The sequence below is a fragment of the Leptonychotes weddellii genome, chromosome 10 (assembly GCF_054177405.1).
Source record: "Leptonychotes weddellii isolate Sample4059 chromosome 10, ASM5417740v2, whole genome shotgun sequence".
Lineage (NCBI taxonomy): Eukaryota > Metazoa > Chordata > Mammalia > Carnivora > Phocidae > Leptonychotes > Leptonychotes weddellii.
In genome coordinates this window covers 107,030,648-107,046,081 of record NC_138378.1, presented here as the reverse complement: position 1 = coordinate 107,046,081, position 15,434 = coordinate 107,030,648, and the positions used below count along the sequence as shown (strand labels likewise).

The following is a 15,434-nucleotide window of genomic DNA, read 5'->3' as shown; positions in this document are numbered from 1 at the left end:
CAGGAGTCACAGGTGTCTCAGCACATCGCCAGCAATACACATAGTGACCGTCCTGGCCAGGTTCACTTTGCTTCCCCTCCCGGGGCTCCGTCTTTGTTCTTCTCACTATACATATTCTTCTTGAGTAATGTTCTGTACTCTCCAAAAACAACAGCTCCTAAATCCATATCTTCACAGCTCCCATGGCTGATCGTGCGGTCCATAAAACCAGCCCTCCGAGAATTGTCTTCCCTGGACGTCTCTCTGTTTCAGCCCTCGGCCCCCCGGCCCCTCTTCCCAGCCCCACCTCCAGACCTCTTCCTTCCTGGTCTTTGTGGCCAGGCACCCGGCATGGGATGGGTGGGCACTGGCTCTGTTAGGAACCCCTTGGGAGGGCGTGTCCCAAGTCTGGCGCTCTCCTATTGGGCCTGGGGGCAGATCCCTTCTCCCAGCCACCTGTGGCCTGCAGAGGGACTTAGGAAGCTCTGATGGGGCCGGCAGGTCTGGTGCTGCCGTTTGGAAATGTTAGGCTTCAGCATGATTTAGTGCCCTGGTACTTCTGAGCTAGTGTACAGTAATCAAGCATTTGTTACTGTTCACTTTCCCCTCTGCGGACTGTTGCTGACACAGGAACTTTCTTTGTTGATTAGATTTCAGCCTGTGCTAAACAGTAACCAGTGTGGGGTACTAGGGCCAGCTGAGCTCTAGGAGCTACTTTCACACCTTCAGCAGACACCTGCCCTGTCACTTGCTAACTTTGTTAGCAGGGGCGGCTCTGAGTCGCAGCTATTTCAGCTGTGAAATAGGGCTAACCGTACCTTTCTCCTTACCGTTCTTACAGGGATCACAAGGGAAAGAATGCAACACACTGTGCTTGGTTCATAGTATGTGCTTAAGAAATACTTACCCCTGCCAGTTGTCCCTTAGTACCCATGTTAATCTGGCTCCTTGGAACCTTTGTTCCCCAATGTGCCCGATGATACTTTTCAGGTAGGAGTGGGCTTCCTTTTCTAATGTTGAAAGACTACTGCCTCCTGCCCTGCCATGTTACACATAAGTACTTTGAGAACCCGGAGCCATAGACCTACAAATACAAGTAAATTGTCCTCCTAACTAAATTAAAATGGGTGGAGTCAGAAACTAGGCTTCTAGATCCCCAGGCCAGTATGATTCACCCCAAAAGAAGAGAGTCCAGGAAGTGTAACGTGTAACTTGAAATTTTGAACCCTGCTTACCCTGGCCCCATCCTTGGGCCACCTCAGAACACGGTAGCTCTCTCCCTGTCTTCTGGCTTTCTCTCATTTTTGCCATGTCTGGAGTGAGGGAAGGCCGAGGCCAGGAGAAAACCCCTGACCTTCCAGGTGCTGCTGGGGGGTCTGCTTGCCCACACTAGCTGGGGGAGCCCGGCCTGGGCCTATAGCTGGATCTTTGCCACCAGTGTGACCGTGTGGCACTGTGACCCCCCCCACCCCCATCCCTGTTGCACTGTGCTTGGCGGGAGCCAAGAAGCCGGCTCTGGGTATGAGAGTGAGGAGGCTGGCAGTGTCCCAGGCCGGCCCCCAGAGGCCATTCTTCCTGTGGCTCCAGGGAATGGCCTAGCGCTGGGACTCCTTAGAGCACACAGCTGATTTATGTCTTTTTAATCACGTTGGACTTGGACGTTTTATGTTATTTTCAGGGAGTCTCCTCAATCTCATCCTAAAAATATGTCTTCGTTCTCTTCAGGATAGATTTTTAATTGCCCTTTCCCTGAAAAATGTTGAACAAAATTAGTCTTCAGGATACCAGTGGCCTTAATGAGGAGTCCAGTTTTCTGTTCAGCACCCGAGGTGGTGCGTTTGAGCGGAGTAGAAGTGGCCCCCGGTCAGGCTGCGCTTTGGGAGACAGCCACCTTCTGCGCGTTGACGTCTTCTTATTCAGGATGTTCTTGTACCGGCCCGTAGGTCTTCCTCAGAGAGGAAAGGATTTGCGGCCTGTCCGTTATTCCGGGATTGGGCTGGCTCCTCATCCCGGCTGGCTCTTGACTGGCTGGGTGACTTTCCACAACTCCCTTCTTCTGTGTGAGCCTCAAGGGCCTCATCTATAACACGTCACAGAAGCTAGATCAGCACTTTCCCGTTTTGTTCACCTCATGGAACACGGGCAGAACGTTTTTCCACACACAGAGATTCAGGCTCCTCCTGGTGACCAGCCTGGCAGCTCTGGCTGCCCCAGGGACAGAGGGGCTGCCTGGCAATACACATGGGAACTGTTGTCTTGGCCCCCCATTGGGGTGCTCTGGGCCAGACGGCTGTGTCCCCTCGTGGACTCCCCCACACTCTATGAAATGAAAGCCAATTCAGCCATTCAAAGCTGTTCAAGGTTGGAACTCACCCAGCATTTTGGTTGCACCTCAATACCCAGTGTCCTGTCTCCCTTGCTGCCCCCAAACTGATTGTGTTAAGGGTCAGAGAGGCTCGCTTAGGGGAGGCAGAATCCCATGGGAAGCCAAGCCTGGCCGGCTCCAAGGACCAGGTCATGCCATTGATGTCCTCCCCTTCGTGAGGGGTCATTCACGCACCTTCATCTCAGGCTCTGCCCACAGAGTGACTGTTGCCCTCTTGGTCCTGGCCTTGCCTTTCCAAGCTTTGTTTTCTTCCTGCAATCTGCTGGTGCATAATGTGTGCTTTCTGGTGGGAATCCCACAGGAGGGGGCCCAGCGGGCTTTGCTAGTTGGGCAGAGAGCCTGTCGTACTGTGTACTGACTGCCTTCTGGTCACTGGCATCTGGAGTCCTGTCTGTGTCCACCCAGTCCTCTAGGAATGGCCTCTGGGGCCACATCCCCGCAGGCCCCACAGGTGGCGTGAGCTCCTGCACTGGCCGGCCGCCCACCGAAACCCTAGCCAGCCTTCACATCCCAGCGTAGAGCCCAGGCCTTACAAAGCCTGTCTCTTTCTCATTCTTTCAGTCCTCAACAAAGACTGTGCAGAGGCGGGACCAGGCCCTGATACGGAGGCTCCTCACCTAATTCAGTCCTCACAGTAACCCTTTGGGAAGTCGGTAGCCCCGTATTCCCTCACTACAGAGAGGGAAAAAGGCTCGGAAAGGTTTGATGGCTCTCTCAGTGGGACAGCCGTGGTGTGAGTCCGCCCTGTGACGCCTGTCCTTCCATCCTCTCCCAGGGCCTCTGAACCCCTAAAGCCCTTGATGTCTGTTGTACACTAGACAACAGACTAGGCACCGTTCTGTGCCATCTCTTGGGGTGGCCGGCATTGTGCTGATCTCTGCTTGGTCCACTGCTGAAGGCATGTTTGCTTCTCCCCCAGTTAGGTCGCCACAGGGAGGGCAGGTAAACGGAGGTCAGATGCTCTGCCTTCGCCACCTCTGCTCTTGACCTCTGCCTATGCTTGTCTTCTCCTGGGGGGAAGGAGTGAAGGATTCCTGGGCCAAAGTACATTCTGCTTGTCCTGAATGTTAGGAAGAAAGTTCTAGAAGAGTGTGAGTGTGAGAGTGTGTGTCTCTGTATGTTTGTCTCTGTGTGTCTGCAAGTATGTGTCAGTGTGTGTGTTTGTGTGTCTGTGTGTCTCTGTATATGAGTGTGTCTATGTTTCTCTATGTCGATGTGTCTGTATGTGTCAATTATCTGTGTGTCTGTGTCTCTGTTAATGTGTCTTTGTGTGTTTCTGTATCCATGTATATGGTATGTCTCTCCATGTCTGTGTGTATGTCTCTGTGTGTGTTATGTGTGTGTTGTGTGTATCTTTGTGTCTGTGTTTTGTGTGTGTGATATATGTCTGTCTGTGTCTCTGTGTGTGTTATGTGTCTGTCTTTGTGTGTGTCTGTATGGCAGTGTGTGCCTCTGTGTCTCTGTGTGTGTTGTATGTGTATTGTGTCTCTCCAGGTCTCCATGTATCTCTGTGTGCTTCTGTGTGTATTGTGTGTGTCTCTGTGTGTGTGTGTGCCTCTGTGTCTGCCTGTGTCTCTGTGTGTTTGTGTGCCTGTGTCTGTGTGTGTGTCTGTGTATGTCTCTGTGTGTGTTGTGTGTGTGGGAGGGGTCTGTGCACGTCTCTCTGTGTTGTGTGTTGTATGGGGGTGGTCTGTGCACGTCTCTCTGTGTTGTGTGTTGTATGGCGGTGGTCTGTGCACGTCTCTCTGTGTTGTGTGTTGTATGGGGGGGTCTGTGCATGTCTCTCTGTGTTGTGTGTTGTATGTGGGGGGCGGTCTCTGCACGTCTCTCTGTGTTGTGTGTTGGGGGGGTCTGTGTTGTATGTGTGGGGGTGGTCTGTGCACGTCTCTATGTTGTATGTGGGGGGTTCTGTGCAAGTCTCTCTGTGTTGTGTGTGTGTTGTGTGTGTGTATGTGTCTGTGTCTGTATGCACAAACCCCCAGGTAGGCAGTCAGCGGTCAGGGGCGCCCCGTGAGGCCCTGACCAATGACGCCATGCTCCCTCTAGCAGGCCCCTAATTCCCGTTCAGCGCCAAGCCTGTGAGGGATCCAGTCACTCGCCCACACCTCCGTCGGTAAAATGCCAACAAGCCATTTATGTCCCTGTTTCTTAGAAAATGAAAAACTCAAGTCATTCAACAAAAGCAGCGCATGAATGGGTGTGGAGATTTTTCTTTCAGGACCATGGGGGCTGGCCTCTGCGAGGGTTCTGACAGGAGCCAGGCCGGCGCCCGGCGGGGAGCAGAGCCGCAGCAGAGAGGAGCCCACTGCGGCCTGGTGGTTGTGCGGCCCTGTGGCTCCCGTGGCTCGCTCGGCAGTGAGAGGGGTGTCGCTCTTCCCAGTGCCTGGCTGCGCCCGGCTGAGCGGGGGTGGGTGAGGACTGCAGAGGATTAGGGAGGCCTCCCCCCCGGGATGGGGTAGTTCTCCCACCGAATCCAACCATGCGTGGGAGCAGGACCCCACGCCGAAGCCCCGGGTGGCTGAGATGTGCTTTCAGAGGTGTGTCTGGGTGGGTGCTGGGAGGGGCTCCCCTGGGCGGGGGTGGGGGCTGCCGACGCTCTTCTAGCATCGTCCAGGGTAGGCGGCCTCCCCGGTGTGGGGGACGTGTGCAGGGGCTGGGCATGGCTGGCTTCCATCCCCACCCGGCTTGGAGCCACAGGCCCCGCTGAGGTGGAGCTTTTGGCTGGCTTCCACAGGTGGCCCCCAGAGAAGCTTGCGTTATGGGAAGTGGTTTTCACCCACCTGCTCAGTGTTTCTCTTCCCTGCGGGAATGTAGAAACCCGTGTGTTTCCCCTAAACGGCCCATGCTGGCGCTGGGGCTGGGCAGGCCTCTTCTGGGGCCTGCCGTCACGAGCAGCGTGTGCGGAGCAAGGAGGGGCCCCTGCGTGGTCACCTCGCCCACGGACCCCTGGGGGCCGGCTCCTCATGCCAGAGTCCCTGTCCCTTCCCTTCACACAGGGGCTCCTTCCGCCCCACTGGCTGTGCCCCAGGGCTCCGTCAGCCCTTGCATTCCAATCTCCTTTGAGAATCTCTTAAGCACCTTCAGCATCACTGCTGCTTCCTCTCCAATTCCCAAGGAGCTTAAAGACGGAGTCTGGACTCCTGTTCCCACAAAAGGAAATGGCCTCAGGGATTTCTGGAGTATGTGATTCCCCCACAGCTTGGTGGGTCTGTTACTGGCGGTGAGGTCTGTCAGGAGAGGCCTTGCCTGGGACAGGGAGGGTGAACTCATGGGAACCTCATCCAGCTCTTCACTCACTGGGGTGCGGGTGTGGGGGCCGTGCTGAGTTGGAGCTTCTCACCCTCTTGGGCCGTGGCTTGTGCTCAGGGACACCCCCTGAGATCCTTCTCCAACCTGGAGTGTCCTAGGCAGGCAACCCAAGCTCAGCTAGGCAACCCCCGCCCCCGCCATGGCCCAGTCTCCAGTAGTGATGCACAGAAAGAAACAGCAGATCTCTCTCCTGAAGAATCATGGGAGCTTGGTTACAGCCTTGCTCAAAAGGGTTGCCAGAGATCCCACATATCACATCCCCAAGATGCATTCCCCAAATCTCTCTGGAACCTCTCACCTCCTGGAAGTTTCCCAATCCAGACCACCGCTCAGACCTCTCCCCTCCCACTCACCAAACATAGAGCCTTTGCTGATGTGGCTCTCACGCCACACTCGCCTCCTTCCCAGCCCTCCACCATTCCCACCCCCAAGGCCTGACTTGCTGGCCCCCCCGTGCACAGCTCCCTACAGGACAGGCTGTGTCTTCTTATAATGAAAGCACCGCCCACCACTCTTTTTCTAGCCCAAGATGGGTGGAACCTTGAGACTTCTGGCACGAATGCTTGTGGCTTATCGTTGTTAAAAGTGTAAATGCATTTGTTTCAGATTACGTATTTTAAAAGCCAGTAGGTGGTTATTTACACAGTTTTCCTAAAATGGAACCCTGGGACCTCTGAATGTGTGTGTGTGCAGGTGCGTGAGTGCACACGCATGCATGTGTTGTGTGTATCATGGGAGAATGTGTGCCTGATAGAGATCAGGCAACCATGCTCATTACTCTGTCGCCGATTGGTTTATCACTTTGGTTCACTTTGACTGCTATATACTTTTAAATTGTTTTTATTATTTGTCATATATGGTTTCATTTATAGCCAAAGTGGATCTCTTTGGCTGTAAAAAGTGACAAAGACAGGAAACATAAAGAACATTTATGTTGAACCTCCCCAAGCTAATGAGGAGTTGAAGAACGATAATTCTGCAAATTTGCCTCAAAGGCATTTTTTCTAGATCCATAAGTTGTGCTCATCTGATCCGAGTTCTTATTTAGGTCATCTAAATGTCTTCAGTACATTAAATGAGAGGAAGAGAGAAGGAAATTGGTGGGGATGAGGGTGGGTACAGAAAATACAGAGATAATTTCACTAGCTTGTCTTCTCATTGATTGGAAAGATTATTGCCAGCAATGTGTTATTTTGAAGAACTTACAGCTCTGTCTGAATCCTGCTTTACCTTATCATTTAGATAACATGAACATTACAAAAATAATGCAGTTGATTTTTCTTAAGCTCAAAATGCAAGTATTCTAAAGATCAGGTCACAGAAATAGTTTCTATTTTTGAAGCTGATGCACATAATTAAGTTTCAATTATGTTTTAAATATATGTTGGTCCCAGAACCAAAATGTTGTTTTTTATTTGTCAACAAATCCGTCTTGCCTTGCACAACTAATTTAAAGGAAATGAAATGTTGTGTATAACTTGTTAAATAGAAAAATGTTGAAATGTGTCCTTATATATAATGAACATTATTAAAAATTGTCTTTTAATGTTCATTTAATATAATCTTTGAATAATATACTCATATAAAATATTTAACTAAAAATCTTTTTTACTGTAAGCCATGCAAAAATGATAAAATGATTTTTTTTAATTGTAGGGAGTTTGTGAAATTATAGATTACTGTGAATGGAGTTCATTAGTCAAAAACAGGATTGGAAATGCTGATGGAGAGGCACAAAACCCAGGAGCTCGCAGCAGGGAGGGCGAGCCAGGGAGGAGAGGCCAGCTGAGGACTGTGAGGCTGGGGAGGGACCGGCCCCGTGGGGTACGGAGCATGCAGCTTCTTCTGGGCTCTGGCAAATTCCTGCTCACTTCACACCTGCCAGAGCCCAGAGCCCGGCCCCACTGCAAATGCCAGACGCTAGCCAGAGAGGCCAGGGCACTTTTCAGTGTTGCCTTTACCTCTTCTTTCCTAAAACTAAGTCCCGGTGGAAAGTACATTCTTCAAAGATGGACCAAGTCCCATTTCTGTAGCCACTGATGAAGTGTGTCTCCCCAACAGCGGCCCCAAAAGGTGCATCCCGAGGCTAATCCCCAGCTAAGCTGCTTTGCCAGCTTGCCTTAGATTAGAGACCAAGTGGACAGGATGCAGGTGACGTCATTTCCAAGAACTGGCTGTCACGTGACTTGGCAGGACGCTAGCAGCCCAGCCAGATTCTGTCCCAGAACCATTCATAGGAGCTGGAAGGGCCCCAGGGCACAGGTCATCCAAGCCAGCTCTCTTGCTGTCTGGGGACAGACGGGAGCCCAGAGGTGGGAAGAGCTTGCCCAGGGCCTTGTGGTGGCCCAAGAGGGTGTCCTGTGTGCAGGGAATTTTTAAGAGTGGTCGAGTTCAAGAGCATGCTCCATGTGGAAGGTACTAATCACAGGCTGATTGTGCTCTTCCTGTTCCCTGGGGGTTGGCCTCAGGCTCTGCTCGGCAGGGGGGGGGGGCTCTCGAGGGAGGGGCAGCACGGACTGGGGAGAAGGAGTACATTCGGGACAGAGGATTAACTTCAGGAGCAGCAGAGACCATTTCACTGTTGTCTGGCTCTGTAGGTATTTTGTGACCCATCCTGCGGGGACATTTATTTGTATCTATTCCAGTTGATTGACCTGCCACAGCCCATCCTCAAATGTATCAATCCAAGGTACTATTATTTATAGAATCATTGACTCTCAAGCTCCCCAAGGGCTCCCTTGCCAAGTGACTTCCCAGCCGCTGTGGGTCTTCTCCAGGGGCAGGAGAATCCTGCCCACGCAGCTGTCCGTTCCTTCAGACGCAGCCTCCTCCGCTAGCTTGTCTCCTGTGGTTCCGGTTCTCTCTACCCCTTGGGGTCACCGAGAGCACACCTGCCCGCCTGCCACAGGAGAGCCGTTCAGATGCTTGCGGACAGTGATGAGCCCCTCCCCGTTGCTGCAAATAAACCCCGAGGCAGCAACAACATTTCCCACCCTTGCTCTTCACTCAGACTTTTCACGACCTCTTAGCGTCCCAGGCACCTGTCACTCCGTGGGCTGCAGTTTGTCCACATCCCACAGAAGGCGTGGCCCGAGAACCACATGCAGTGCTTAGAGTGATAACCAGGACAGCAAAGGGCAGGGTTGCCAGCTCTTTGTGCCAGGATCTCGGGGAACAGCTGGGCCTAGTTACAGCTGACAGCTCTTCTCAAAGCTTCTGTGTTCCACTGGGGACGATGCAGTTTGGCATGGGGGTGAGGTGCACGTGAGGGGCAGTAGAATCTGACCCCGGAAAGGACTGCATGTGTTGTTCAGAAAGAACATTTCTTTCCAAGGTCTGTTTCTGTTCTAACCAGAGAAGTAATGTCACCCTTCCATAGGGTGATACGGACTCGAGATGTTAAGTGATTTCTTTAATGATAGCCAGGCCTCTTGATCAGGCACCCCACAGGCCAGGTGACTGCCAGAGGGACCTCTGAATGTCCCTACTCTTTCCCAAACCCAAGGACCTAACCGGAGCTCAGGGTCCCCTGAAATGTCACAAAAAGGTGCCAGCTAATTACACAGCAGGATGATCGTGTGAGAGCCTCTTCTAAGACGGGCCGCACGTCCTATTGATCATTGTGGGCCAAATACTTTCACAGTGTTCTGTATTTGCACCAAAATGGAGGCGAACATCACAATATGGCATGCTCACAGGAAATGAATGAAATCTGTCAAAAATCACTCTTGACTGGGTAACTTCTTTAACCTGGGTTGCCAGGAAGTCTATGACAGTAAGAAGCGGTGCTCTGGGTGATATATCCTGATGAAAAATTGGCATTGGTGGAAATACCATTTTTTAAACTTGTAGGTATTACTAGTAACTCAGTGTTCCGCGTGAGGGGCAGGGGGGAGGCATGTCCCATGTGCCCCCATGCATGTTTTATGAGTTTGTAACCTTCTTGGCAGCATTCCATCATCAGAGCAAAATTGCAAGCTGCCAGCGCCTGTGGACGGTCACGAAAAAATGGCTTTGAGGGAGAGATGGCTCACGCGGCCAGGCATTTTGGTGTCACCCTCAATTGGCTAAACATAGTCATTTTGGGTTCTATTATTGACTAATTTGGGTAATTCACCTACTGGGACATATTTAAAGATAAAAATGTAAAATCCTGTTGGTTCACGAGCAAGGTCTTTGATGTCAGTTTTGTGACATATTTTTAAACACTGGGAGCTGTTCTGCAGGAATAGTCTGGCATGTTGTAGTTAAGTAAAACAATGTTGGAAGCCCATCAGCTGTCTGTCTGCCCATCTTCCTGGGCTCATGGAGGCTCTTCTCAGGGCAGCTATTTTATACCTGGGCGGTTCCAGCTTAATAGAGAATGCCATTAACAAGCGTGCCGGAGTGTGTTCCTGTCTGGAGCTTTGATTAGCCATCAGCATGCTCGCAAGCTCATTTCTTGATTGGTGTTGAAATATGTCACACCCCGATGGAGCATTGCAGGCCGTCACCGCTGATGGATTAATGACAAAGCACCTGCTGCATGGCCTCACCCACAAGAGCAGCCATCCAGAGGAAGGAGTGTTTGGCTGTGTCTGCAGGAGGCCTTGGCATGGTGTGCAAGCTTCTAGGAGTCTGCGTGGGCAGAAGTGGAGAGGAAGAGGCGCTCTGGGACAGGTTGCTGTGTCTTTCTCTGTCCCCTGCATGTGAGGTTTGGGAGCTTGAGGCCCATGTTGCCCTAGAAATGTTTTTGAGGTGTTTAGGGTCTGACACGGGCAGAGGATTTCTTCTATCCAAGGTCCATCCGATTTTCCTTGCATTCCAGAATCCCTTTAACCTGTCTTATGTTATGAGGGGTGTGCGAGTCTCATCTCCTCTTACATACCCACGCCAACAGTGACCACACACCCACTGTATGTAGCCACCACTGCCAGAGTGCATCTGGGTTATAATTCTCTTGGGGTCAAGAAGGGCAACTTTGTCTGCCTCCCACACCCCTCACACATTTCACGTTATGTTTGTTACCTGGGCTGAGATCCATACTCAACGCAAACAGGAATGTATGGCTGAATTGGGATGAGGGCCCCCCTCCCTTGCACCCAAACCCAGGACCTCAGCATACTCTGAAGATTTCACAAGATGCAAAGCATGGTCTGAGGACTTTGGCTCCCCCTGACAGAGCCAGCAGAGCCTCCAAATACTTCTTTAGTATTCACTTCCCAAATGCCCTGCTTTCCCTATAAGGCACCTCTCCAGACAATCCATGGAAAGTTCTGTGCTCCCCTCTGAGCCTGGGCTTGAACTAGGCTGGGCTCTGGGTTCTCTCCCTGACTCTGCTGCTAATTCAAGGTATAACCTTGCTTGGGCAAGTGTCTTCTCCTCTTTGGGCCTCAGCTTCCCCATGTGCACAACAAGGGGGCTTGGAACAAATGACCAACTCTTTCAGTTAACAATTGTGGACATTCACCTCTCACCCGCTTAAGCCTGTACTTGGGTACCTATATGCGCGCGCGCACACACACACACAACACACACACACGCACACACACATGCCCAGCTGGGTCCTGATCCCTCACTGATGAGCTCAAGATCTGTCCTTTCCATGTGAGCTGCTTCTTGCAGCCCAAGGAGCGGTGGCTGCTGGCGTTGGGCCTGGGCCCCCACCAATCCCAGGAGAGTCTGCAGTGCACAGCTGAGCTGTGTTTCTCACCGTGCAAGCCGCCCTCCAGCCCTGAAGGATAGAGCAGGCTCCAAATGTGGACTCTCACTGCAGTATATCAGTGGGATTTTTTTTTTGCTTTATAAGTATCGTAACTGCCTTGTCAACGGTTTAGGAAATAGAGATGAGGAGAAGGAAATCAGCAGCCACCCACCACCATCACTTTGTAAGTTTCCTTCTCATGATTTTTCACATGTGTATTTTACAATTCTTTCATGCTTGGCACTATCCTAGGCACTTGATGTATATTAACGGCGTGAATCTTTGCAACAGACCTTCTGGGAAGGAAGTAACAGACCCCATTTTATAGAAAAGAAAACTGACTGGAGGTTGAGTGGGTTGCTGAGGAGACTCAGCTGCTAGGGCTGGGATTCGAACCCTGGACTTGGGATCCCAGAACTTCCGCTCCTTCCACTAATGCGCTGGTTCTCAAACGTCACCCATGTGAGAATCACCTGGAAGGCTTGTCAGAGCACAAATCAGTAGGCCCAGCTGGAGAGTTTGGGATTCAGTAGGTCAGAGCCTGAGATTCTGCTTCTAACAAACTCCCAAGTAATGCTATTCCTGCTGCTGGCCTGGGATCCACACTTTGAGAACCACTGGACTGCTCTATATTTCTTCCTTGCATAGACCTAGCTCCTGAGTTCCCGACTGATTCAGAAGGCATCGCCCGATGTGGCTGTTGAGCTTCACAAACATCAGTTTCTGTGGCTGCATGGTATGGTGCATGTTCTTTAAAAGAAATGTGTTGAGCTCTGGAAGCCCCCCCACCCCAGTTATAGCCCTCCCTGAGAAGGGCTCTTGGGGCCCTCAGACTGGTCCCAAAGTGACAGTACCTTGGGTCAATCCGTGCCCAAGGCCGTTTCCAGTTACCTAAATCTGACCCAGTCTTCAAAGCACAATTCAGCTTTCACCTCCACCAGGAAGCCCACCCTGCTTACACCAGCCCCTAGGGATCTCTTCCTTGTGAGAACAGTAACATGGGTGCTGCTGTCTGTGGTTGATAGCCTCGTTTAGAGCCTGGGAATGAATTTTGTCTCTTCCAAGAGTGACCCTCAAATCCCAGAGCCACAGACCATCAGCCCTGCAGGGCCCTTGGAGGATGTTTGATCTGCTCCCCCCCGCAATTGTATAGATGATGAAACTGAGGCCCAGAGGCAAAGAGAATTGTCCCTGGTCACACACAGCACTGCCCCCATGAACTCCATTTTGAATTAACTCATGACAACTATAGATTTGTTTTTTGACCTTACAACTGATTTACAATTACCGCTTAAGATGCCTTCCTAGATACCGCTCCACGGAAAGCATTCAGACTTGAGACAACTGGGCATAGCATCTATCCCTCCCTCCCTCCCTGCGTGCAGCCTGGGGACGCTTCTGGAGCCGTTGCCACAGTATTATCTGAAGGCTTTCTGGCCCCTGTGTGGGTAGCCGCTGGAGAAGGCACCGGATTTTGGATCCTATTCCAAACATTTCCAAGGGGTCCACCGGAGCCAGGGCCCCCTTGGCTCTTCTGACTCCCCAGGGGCTCAAGCTGAGTTTACAGGTGTCCAGAGTTTGCAGATGGGTCCTTTATGCAAACGTGTGTGTGATCTGTGTGCAGAGCCCCGGGTGGAGAGCAGCAATGGGGTGAATAATGTGGAAGAAAGCCACAGCTGGTCTTTGTCTGTGGGAGGGAAATATGCCTGGAGGCTTCTGTTTTTATTATCTAACAAGTGTATTTTCTCTGAAGCGGGCTCAAAATGGGGTGAGAATAATTATTCCCCGCAGCCCCACCTCCGCCTCCTCCTCTGGGGGGACCGCTGTGACAGGCTCCTGGCTGGCCTTGCTCCCTCAGCCCCTCCACCTGCAGCTATTTCTCGGTGGCCGCCGTGAATACAGATGGGGGAAGATTATTCTTCATTTCAAATCTATCCTTATTTTTTTCTTATTACAAAAACAATATACGTTCATTACTTAAAAACCAGAAAATATGAACAAAAAAGAAGTGTATGAAAATACTTCAATATACCACCTACCCCAAAGATAACCACTGTATAAAACTATAGGTATCAATTCCAGATTAGCTTTTCTCTTTTTCCTCATTCTCTCTTTCATTTAAGGTTTTTGTGTACATATAAACACGGTATTTAGTGTTACAGGGTTGTTGTTTTTTTCACCATAAATGAAATCATGCTTATGCATATCATAACCTGATTTTTTCACTTAGAGTATCTTGGACACCTTTCCATGTCAATGCTTGAATATCTAACTCATCCTTGTTAAATAGCATTCAATAATTCATAATGCTGAAGCATTGATTTATGCAATCTTCTTTTGTTGGCTGTTTAAATTATTTTCAAACTTTCCATCTTTGTGTACTGCCCAGTTACCTGGTTAGTTCATTGGTCATTGTGTCAGTGGTGAAGCTGATTTATTCATCCCTTCAAGCCAGATATTTACCAAACTCCTCCTGCTAGGGGCCTGCCATGGTGCCCCGCACTGGGGCTACAATAATGCCCAGGATGATAAGGTCCCCGTCTCTGCACTTCCAGAAAGGGGACATGGTTCGTAAACAAGAAACAAGTAAATTTTAAAAATCACGGCAGCTTGTGGGAACTGCGGTACAAAACCAACAGGATGACATGATAGAGGGATTGAGGGAGGAGGCGGGGCAGCTACCGTGGATGGGAGGTCAGAGGAAGCCTCTCTGAGGAGGCACGTTTGAACGAGACCTGCAAGAGAAGAAGCCAGGGCCGAGCAAGACAAACAGGGGGCTGGTGTAGCTGAGGAATGGGAGGGAGGCATAGAGCTCAGGGAGCCAGGGAACAGCTGACTTAAGAAGAGACTGGAGAAGTAGGGGGGACTGGAGCACTGGGGACCCCAGGGGCTGCGGTGACTATGTGGATTTCATGCCAGGAACAATATGACATGGCAGTGGTCGGGGGATGAAGGGACAGGAAAGGCACTGAGAGTTATTTGGAACTGGAACCTACAGGACATTGAGGTGGGCCTGGGGGGAAGGGAAAGAGAAGAATCAAAGGAGACTTCTGGGTTCATCCCGAGGAGCCTGGTTCTGCCTCCTTGCTTCCAGAGTGAGTGCCCTGAGTTGTCCTGATGACGGCAAGGGCAAGCCTCCCAGCCTCTGGCCTGCCCCCTTGGCAGGGAGAATGCCCACGGGAATGTCCACATTTGCCTCTTCTGTGGGGTCTCTCCAGCCCCTTGGAGGATGGACATCTATGCTAGTCCTGAGTCTCCAACAGCAGAAGAGTTAGCTCTGTGACAAGGAAATCCTACAAAGCGTGTACTGAAATCTCTTTACAAAGTTGCCAGGGCACCTGAGTTATAGGGGCTAGAGACCCATTATTAGGATGTTGCCGGGATCCTGTTGTTCCAAGACTTTGCTGCACAACCGGCCCCAGGGGGGAGTGTGGGGTTGGGTGGGGGGGCAGAGCAGTGGCCAGAGACTACTTGCAGTGCTGTCCAGGTGCCCTGGCTACCTGGGGGATCTAGGACTGGGAATAACCTGCATCCCCTGCCGTAGCTGGAAGGAGAAGGGTGCCGATAGGAGGCACATCACAGAGGCAAACAGATTCCCAACCTGATTTCACAAAGCAATAACGGTGTCTTTTTAAACGATGAAAAATGCAACTGTCAGTGTGCAGTAAGTGTCCTCCTCTTGGGGGCGGGGGGGGAGGGGTGTGTGGTGGGGTGTGTGTGAGTGTATAGTCCTTAAAAACAAACTAGGCTGTGGGTCACGGTCCAAAGCCAGGAACTCTGTGCTTTGACAAAGCAAACAGGATGGTTTTGTTCTGTGGGAGAGAAAGGCCTTGTCCAAACCCTCCGCTCGGGCGAGGGCACCAATCAAGAATACAACCTTAATTGAAACTTCAGGCAGTCGTAATGTATAGTTCCAGAGTGGACTGAAGTTCTCCTGATTTCATGCTTGGGCCTTTTAGACAGGAAGGAAGAAAGAAAGAAATGGAGAGATTGAGATGCCTCCGGTGAACCCGTTACTGGGGTTTTATACACATTTTTACAAAGGGACAAATATATGGGTCAGATGAAGTGCTTTGC

General features: G+C 51.1%; 1 protein-coding gene across 4 annotated transcripts in view; it reads left to right on the top strand.

Moving 5' to 3' along the window:
• KLHL29 (kelch like family member 29) overlaps positions 1 to 15,434 on the top strand; it is a 302,753-nt gene that overhangs the window by 29,425 nt on the left and 257,894 nt on the right. The gene's annotated exons all lie outside the window — the stretch shown is intronic.